This window comes from Falco naumanni, chromosome 15, assembly GCF_017639655.2.
Source record: "Falco naumanni isolate bFalNau1 chromosome 15, bFalNau1.pat, whole genome shotgun sequence".
NCBI classification, from domain to species: Eukaryota; Metazoa; Chordata; class Aves; order Falconiformes; family Falconidae; genus Falco; species Falco naumanni.
The window spans coordinates 13,182,435-13,191,661 of NC_054068.1; positions in this window are offsets into that span (position 1 = coordinate 13,182,435).

Below are 9,227 nucleotides of genomic sequence, written 5' to 3' on the forward strand. Positions count from 1 at the left end.
CAATTCCACTTTTCCAAGCAAGTTACTCAAAGACCAGAGTTGCCAAGTCATTTAGCACAAAAACTTGGAAAAATGTATCTGTGCTACAGATCAGATAAAACCACCCTGCAAAATTCACGTCGGTGAGAAGAGAAACATCAGAAGGAGATGACTGGAGCATTTGGGAAAGCACTTAGACAAAAGAAGTGATATTTCAGAACTGCAAGGGGTGTTTAAAGCAGATTTTAGCTTTCCCCTGCTTTGACTAAGCAGCAGCTTTTACAAGCGCTTTGTGGTCCAGATGTCCCCCACTGTTCCCAGCTGGTGCTTATGGGCAATGCAGGACTGAGGCACCCATCATGGCTTTCCTCCTGTCCACCAAGGAAGACACAAGATGTCCATTAAAAGCCCCACACAGAACAAATCAGGTGCTTTTGATTGTCAAGACAAGGGAAGAAGTCAAAGTCTGTCTCGCTCAGAGTCATTTAGACTGAGACCATTAAGGCTGTTGGTTTCAGCATCACACTGTAAAGCTTCATACTGGAGTGATGAAGCTTTGGAAAAAAGGACCATGTAGCCCACCTCATTCACTGATTAGTTATTATATATTTTGTTGTCATGCAAATTTGTCCCTAGGTAGTCCTCTGCAATGACTCATCAGAAAAGCCACACCACAGTGACGTTCATCCCATCTGTCCTGTCACTGCAGAGCACCTGCTTTGCTTGGTGTGTGAGCCAGAAGACTTTGGAGGGTGGTGGCACCTGATTGCAGCAGACAGCCTGTGTAACACCATCAGAAAGAAACCCTTGGCCTTCCTTACCAAGGCCACAGGCTTTCATCTACTGAAACAGCAGATTTGACCTTAGAGGTAGATTAAAAAAAAAAAAAAAAAACAAAAAACCCCCCAAACTTTAAGATGTCTCAGTGGCTTCCAAAACTATGGCTGATGAACTTGCAAGTTTTGTAGCATGAAGCAAGCAGGCTTTTGTAGCTTAATAAACAAGGAAATACAGAAAGTCAGAACAAGAGAGTAAGATATGATTTGGGATTTGGTTCCTTTTGTTCTTGGAAAGCAGTGTGCGTAGTTAACAGAGAATTAATTAGCTTTTACATTAACATAAAAGTGCAGTTGAGCAACTTGCTAGTAAAGATGAAATACAGTATGTAGCAAGTCTGTGTGAAACAGCCATTCTGCAGAGTGGAAAAGTTTTGCACCTTGCAAAGAGTCCTACTGGCTATCCCAACTAGATATGCTGTAGTAATACTCAGTTGCATACACTTGCAGAGCTTGTGGGTATATGGTGCAGGCTGAATTCATGCCAACGGCTCCAAATATAGATAGAAAATTAAGTTGAAAAGCTTTTTTCTCACATAATTCCACCAAGAGGTTTGGAGCCACAAACCAATTACTTTTCCTCAAACTCTGCAGGCCTTTAAAGATGTGATAACTCCCGGTACTTGGACTCCAAAGGGAATAACTCATAACACAAAGCAGAATGCTACAGGGCAATGCCAACACCAAAGAGTATTTCAGGTGTTTCTGCTGGAGCGTGCCCCAGGATAGAAGACCCCCTGGAATTGAGGTGATCTTCAAGGGAGCAGCAGCCTGGCACAGAAAGGTAGGTCAGAAAACTTCTCAGAGTAAGAAAACACAGAAAAGATGCTACAAAGTTTCTCTTTGTGCAATTTTGTGTTGTGACATATTCTGGTAGCTATTTATTCTGGAGAATGCATGCAGAGTATACTCGTGTAAGCATACTCCGATCCTGTAAACCATGGATGGCTTTTTGCTCCCTCACCAAATAAATGCCACCACGCTTTGGGGTTCAGCAGTCCCCACAGCCTTGATCTACTTAAAGCCCAAGTCTGAGATCAGCTTTTATTTTGAAGAGGTAAACATGCAGCTGACAATTGCAAGGAAGCTTTAGCTTCCAGCCAATATACCCTAAAGGGTCAAAAAACTAGAAGGAAGTTACTTTCTACCTTTTCACTTAGTCTCATGCTTCCTAAGCCAGGTTTATGAGTGCCTCATGGCTGGAACTGGCAGCACTCTAGGCCACCATATCAGCACAGACCAGGGAGAACCAGGTCCAGAAACATAAAGCCCTGAGCTGCACGACTGCTGGAGGGATGGGCTGGTGCTGGATGGTCCCCTTGACAGCCATGGGGACATGTTCCAGTGCCCACCTGCTGAGGAAGGGGCTCACCTGCCCGGGAGCACCTTGCTCTGCCTTCCACCTCTTGTCCTCAGCTCCCTCCTTCTCCTCAGCTCTTCATCCATGCTGATGAAGGAATGCTTAGCTTTCCCTGTGTGGGCAAACACTGTGTTCCCATGCCTGACAGGCCTCAGGCACTGCCATAAAAAATACACAGTAAAAAGATCTTCAGTGCAGAGAGCCAGGCAGGACAGAGCCAGCAGAGTTTGGGAGCGTTGGACTCCTGCCTGCCCCTGCCCAGGGGCTGGGCTGCTCCCCATCACCAGCTCAAGGGGCTGCTCCCCATCACCGGCTCCCCCAGAGCACACAGAAGCACTCAGCTCACTGGGACTCACTCCCCTACGCGCATTAACAAGTGTTGAGGAGTAACAGTGAAGGAAACTCCTGAAACGAGATAGGAATTGCAAAAGTGTATTTCCCTCTCAGACAGGAATCTTGGTTTTCATTAATTAATATATCAGAAGAAACGAGTGGAGAAACAGGTCTTGTTATCTGGCTTCTTAGATGGCAGACTTTGGTTCATTAGCCTTAAAGCATATCAACTGGATAACACTATTTATTCCATATAGAATAATGATCTACTTTAAAGGAATACAGTATTGCCCATGCAGGAATGAATTCAACCATTACTCACAGCTTAAACACACACTAACCCGTGTAAGTGAGAGATACAGATATAAAGGGATTCAAAGAAAGTAGGTCCTTGGAAGAAAGGCAAAATCTAGGTACCCAGACCCCGGAGCTACTGCAGATCTGACTGTACATTAATTACCCATTAGTTTCAAGTTACACTACGCAGATTCAGAGCCTTTGCTCTTTAGCCATATTTAAAGAAAGAAGTAAAATGAAAGCTAAGCATGATCGGCTCCTCTTTTGAGGTCAGTAAGACTACTAACTCAGATGTGGAGCTTTCTGTCTAGTAGGAAAACAAGCTGTTGTACTGATATTTAAAGTATATGTTCATTGAATTAGTTCAGAGCTATGCAGTAGCAGATAGCTCCACAGACACTTTAACAGCCCCTTCAGAAATACCATGATTTTAATCTTACAAGCCTGCAAGAGCAATATCTCTGCAGTGTTCAACCTATATTGTTGACAATAAAATTATAAATAAAGGCGCTTTAAACATGCGGTAGCTGGGTCTGAAAATTAAATATATCAGCCATTAATTTTCCCCCAAAAATTACTAAAAAGCAACAGTCCACACTAAAGACTAACTGTTTGTAAAATTGGATTTTTAAAGATGAAGTCTTTTTTAGGCCAAGGCTGGTCAAAGAAGCATTAGAACAATTCTACAACTGGAAAAAATAAACCTGCTTAGCTAATTCACCTCACAAAAAAAAAAAAAAAGATTTATGCTTCTCACAACAGTGTTGCAGATCTTACAGTTTAGAACAGTGGGGATATTACATTAAACTCCCTCCCAAAATGCGAGGCTGTGGTGAAGCAGGGCCACAGGTAATGAGATATTGATCCCCCCACCCCGAGGTGGGAGCTGGCACAGGCGGGGAGCGCAGGCCCCACCGTGGCCATCAGCAGGCTCCAGCCCCAAACCAGGCACCCTCAGCTGCAGGGGGAATCTCCACCTTCACCCCTGCTGCAGGGGGATGCAGGACTGAGGACAAATGTCCATCTTATGGCAACGCTCCATCCCCTCAAGCTCCAGGCAGGGAGAGCTGGATGCTCCCACCCACCCCCACCTCCACTGCCCCCCAGCTGTGTCAGCAGCAAAGCCCTGGGTGTTCTGGGGACACCAGGGATGCTCAGCAGAGCTGCTCCAGCTGCAGCAAGACAGCTGTGCAGCTGAACACTTGCAGGCTACCACCTTGCCATTTTTTAGGGGATGTGTGTGCGTGTGAAGTTTTAAGTTTGAAATTTCAAAGGAAACTATTTTCCAGACAGACAGTTTACAGCTTCTGTAGCTGAGCACAGTTGCGCTCCCAGTCCCAGTTGGAAACCTGGCTTCTCAGAGGCTTCACCAGAGCCACACTCCCTCCCCTTTGCTGTGCTAGTGAGAAACCACATCAGCTGCTAAGTGGCCTAATGCAAACTGATGTGGCAGTTTCAATTCAATTGCCACTGCACAAGTAACACTATAGCAAAAGTCACCCCCGTGATTGGCACTCGCTTCAACTGTTATTGTCATCACTCACGCAGTGGCATCGAGGTGCACGGTCCTTGTTGCCTTCGCAGCTGAGCAAGTGGAGAGCTGATGTGCGCGGCTCCATCACAACCTGTCAAAGCAGCACACTTTAGCGCAGCACATGCTGTCCCTGGCCCGAGGTGGAAGGGAGTACTTCAGGACAGCCAGCCTGCTCCCTCCCACCGCTGCTAAAGCCTCAAACAGCCACACACCACAACTTAAAGTAGTAGGGCTGTGAGCTGGAAGCCTCCAGGAGTGTTTCTGGGAAGGGAGCTGTACCAGGTTATTCCTGCTCCAGGGGGCTGGGAGAAGGTTGGTTTATTTTTGATTTTTAAATCATTAACAGGGTAAGGACGACATGCAACACCGTGGTTCGCTGCTATAAAGCTTATGTGGTTGCTTCCTGCATTATAACTCATTAGGTGGCTCTTAACTAATTGCAACTTTTGTGAAATAACAGCAGCAGCCACCAGCAGCTGCACAGCTGAGCAGGGGACCCCGCATGTCCCGGACCAAGCAGGCAGGTGAGAGAGGGACAGCCCAGCCCCACAGCTCACCCTGCACCAGTGGTCTCCATGAGGGAGCTCAGAGCCCCCAGTACCGGGGGGGTGGGGGTGGGGAGGGGAGTCTACCCCTCTGACTTCAGGCACAGGCTCACTACTCCCTGTTGGATCCAGCCTAATTTTAAGTCACTGCACATCTACCAGATCTCCTGGGAGCTTATTAAAGAGTTTAGAAGAGCTGCGCTTGGGAAGCTTGCTCAGTTTTATCTTGTTTCTCCTGGACTCTTTCAGGCCATCCCCACATACCTCCCTTCCCTTTTAATTTTTGGTGTTTAGGCACTTACCAGCACTGCCAGCAAACTACTTGCTGCATCAGTGTCCCCTCTACCAGCACGAAGCATGGCTGGAAGCAGCCCCTTTATGTCCTCCAGGCCAGCCTGGCAGCCTGCCCACCTCTCTGCCAGCAGCCAGGCTCTGCTGAGGGGCCAGGGTGGGCCATTGTCAGCACCTGGGCCCAGGCTGATGCTCAGCACCTGGCTGCAGACAGGGCTGCACCCATCCCGAGAGCTGCCCACCCACCCAGCCCCGCCGGGAGCTCCGCACTCTAACGGCTGCTCTTTGCCCACTCCTGAATTCCGACTGCGGGGTTCACATTTTCCTCCTTTAAAAAAAGAAAGAATGTCATTTCCCCTGCTCTCTGTTAGTTGGGAGCTACAGAGGTGCCCACTGACCCCCCAAAACAGCCCCACACCATTGCCAGCCCTTCCTGAGGGCTCCCCACTGCACCCCCAGGGAGCCCAGCTGCTTGCCCCTGGCTGCCCCTGGCCCCACTCCCCATTACTACTTCCATGTTTCTTTCCATGATTGCTTGCCTGAACATGGAGTATTTTTGCCTTCAGATGTGAATTTGGGTTTCTTCAGGTTAAATTTTTTATTCTTGCCTTTTTTTCTTCTATTTCTGTCCTCGGTGATGTTTGCAATAGCTACTAATGTACTGTCATTTGCAAATGTAATTAGTGTGTTTACTTCTTTCTTTCTTTAACTCATTAATAAAGATGTTAAATAAAAATATGCCTTCCTCTGCTAACAACATCCTTGAAATAGTTAGGAAGATGGGATCCTAAAGTAATAAAGAACTATATTATTGGACGAGAATTTTCCTTGCATCTTTCAGCATTTGCCATGCTCATTATAGGCAATTAAGGCATAAAACAACTTTCTCACTTCACACCCAAAATAATCTTCCTCCCTGTTCTGTGGTTGCATGTATAGGATACATACATAAAGAGCAAGATTAGATATCAGCTGGCAGCTTGTTATAACAGAGGCAGTAAGGTTTTCTCTGCTCTAGATGCAGAGAAGTATAGCCATTTGTTAACCTTTTTATGTACATTATCACCATTTCCAACAAAGGATAGGAGCATGCATGCTTTTAAAACTTTACTTACTGTGATTACGGTAGCTGTGTCCTGATACAACAGCTTGTATGTCTATTACACAACCGTAATTCAGCATATTGGCTGTATCCACTAATGCATCCAGTATTTCCCATGACTCACTAGCCATCCTTGCTCCTTTGATTTTGACAGGGCTGGGAATGCTCAGCAGTTCGTGACACTGGCTTGCTGTTGGGACAAAAGGATGTGCACTTCTTTTCACCTTCAGGAAAACGTGCTGAAATTAACTCATGGCTCTAGTGAATTGGTGTGAAATGAAATAATACTGGTTTCCCTTAATTTTCTATCTGCTGATGAGACGGCAAAGAAAAACCAACTGCTTAAAGAAACCAAAAAAAAACCCAAGGAAAAGAAGAGAGACAGTTCCAAGGATACACAGGGGCTATTTCATCAAATTCATTTCATTTCTTCATCTTATGCTTAGCTGTTTAAACAGAATTTAAATAATACATTTATTTAAAGGAAAGCCTTTTCTCTGGGGGCCTTCTGGCATTAAGGTGTGTGGAAACAGAAGTTGTCTTTTTTCTTTGTAATGTATGAAGCAAGACTTAAGATCACTGGATGCACATTTGAGTAATCATAAATTAATTGTAATGTAAACTTTCACAACATGTTCAGAGCATGTTGAGATTTTGTTTGATTTTGAATTGCTCCAAAATGACATCTAATTATATACTAGTGATTAACACGTTGGTTGCTACTAAGAAATAGCAACCAGGCAAACATTACAATTCAGTATTTGAATTTACTGTGGGTTGGATTTGTTGGATTTTTTGCTTTTTTTTTTTTTTTTGAATGCACAGAGGAAACATGGTGGTAAATTCAAATACTTAGACAGGTGCTGTGACTATTTTTCCACATTTGTGAAAATTAGGGATTACATCACTACAGGGGAAGGGAAAGATGATCTTGATGGCTTCTTTTCTCTTCTTTCTCCCTTTTTCTTCTCCCATCTTTCTGCCCACCTCCTGGGACACAACTCAGCAGTGGGACCTGCCCTACAAGCGTGAGTCTGGGTTTGCTGTTGGAGGCTCAGGCTCTCTCCGGGGCAGAAGGCAGGAGGGGGCAGCTCAACACCTGGCCTGCATCATCATGCCATGGCTCAGCAGCGTGCCTTCCTGGGGCAGGGGGCTGGTATGGACCCGCGAGCAGTCTCAACTGGGTCAGATTCAAACCCCACCTACCTGCAGAAACCCCGTGCTGACCTCCCTTCCCCAAGCCTGGCAGCTTGCCATCTTCCAGGGTAAACACATCGCTCCTTTGACTTGAAGCTTTGTCCAAAAGCGGTGCCAGGTCTTTGGTACTTGAGTGATTCATCAGTTCTTCATATCACATTTCCACCCTTGTGGTTTGGAAGGAATTATTTGACCAAATTGGAAAAATCAGTAGTTAGAACAACATGTGCTGTATTCTGCATCATTTTTGTCTGATAAAATGGAAACTGTTCATCCTTTTTGGCGGCAGAGAAAAGCTGGCTGATGCCTACCTGGTCTGAAGCAGTGCTGGGGGGTGAGATGCTCAGCGTACAGGACTAAAGCATATGCCTGTGTGTAGCATTTACTCTGCTATCCCTCGGTTAGTGCAGGGCTTCTTTGATATAGAAGTTTCTGAAGCACTGGAGGAAAACAGTATTTTCAATGTGAGCTGAAAATAAAGACTTAATGAGGTCTAATTTTCATCTCTGAGCCAAACACTGTCCCACATTACCTCACTTTTCCATTCTCACCGGGGAGAGAATCACTGCCCCCCCGGCCTTAGTGCTTTTGATGTTAGGCAGATTAGCAATGGCCTTAACTGGAAGAAATGAGGGCTTGGTTTTCCATGGAGACACTGTTCTCCAATTTGGGTTGAGCGAACAGTATCACATTTCCTTACACCGGCTGTGTTTGGGCAGTTGCTGTCACATCTTGGATGCCAAGTGCTGTGTTACAGCACTGGGCAGGACTGGCCAGTAGCGGACAGTAAATCGGCATCTCTCAGCCCCTGCCCAAACAGCAGGAGTTTAGCAGTTGCACCTGGGCAAGGCACACCTTTGGGTGTCATCCTTTCCAAAAGGAGCCCAAAGCACAGGGCAGCTCCTCCAACTTTCCCTCCCACTTCTGTCAAACAGAAATATTGACAAGATCAGACTCTTTTTTTGCATCAGTTTAAGCGTTGATGATCTAATTGCAAATGCATGAGGCTGCTCAACTAACGCTTGCTCAGGTGGAAATGACTGACCTCCCTGCAGTGAACGGAATAGGAGCGTGGCCACGAGGCCGTGGGAAGGGGACAGTGTTTCTACTGAAGCAAACACCACTGAGCACTGACAAAATACTCAGGTAGTGGCTTTGCTCCTTCTGAACATCAGAAGTGTGTTGCCACTAACACCCACAGAAGGAGAGGGAAGGAGCAGGCATTAAAGAATCAACATATACAACACTAAAGAGAAGGTGTTTCTCCCATAGATGAATGTTGTTTGGAGGCTTTAGCTCAGTGGAAGCATGGGGTGGATCGATGGCTTTGGGAAAGAAGGAGCAAGCCTTCCAGTTTTCCAGAGCTAACTGAAAATGAACTTTTTCCTTGGCGCAGAGGCGAGCTGGGTTCCGTGGTGTCAGCACCACCAGCAGGGTCTGAGGGGGGACACGCGGCTGGCGGTGGGCGCACAGACACGGATGCATTGCTCCACGGGGAAAGTACGCACTGCTCTGGCAAAAGCAATGCAAATACTGATTGATCATAATTAGCTTTGGTGATACCTACATTTTTCACGGCAGACTTCTTTACAGAAAATCACCAGTTGCCTTCCCCAGCAGCAGACCCTTACCGAGTGCCGTTGCCATCGCACTGTGTGTTGGCTTCCACCAGCAGCGCGGTAAGGGCTAGCACAAATCAGGGGCAGTAATTCCCTAGTGAAGACGGATCTACCACAGTCACAGATACCGTGTG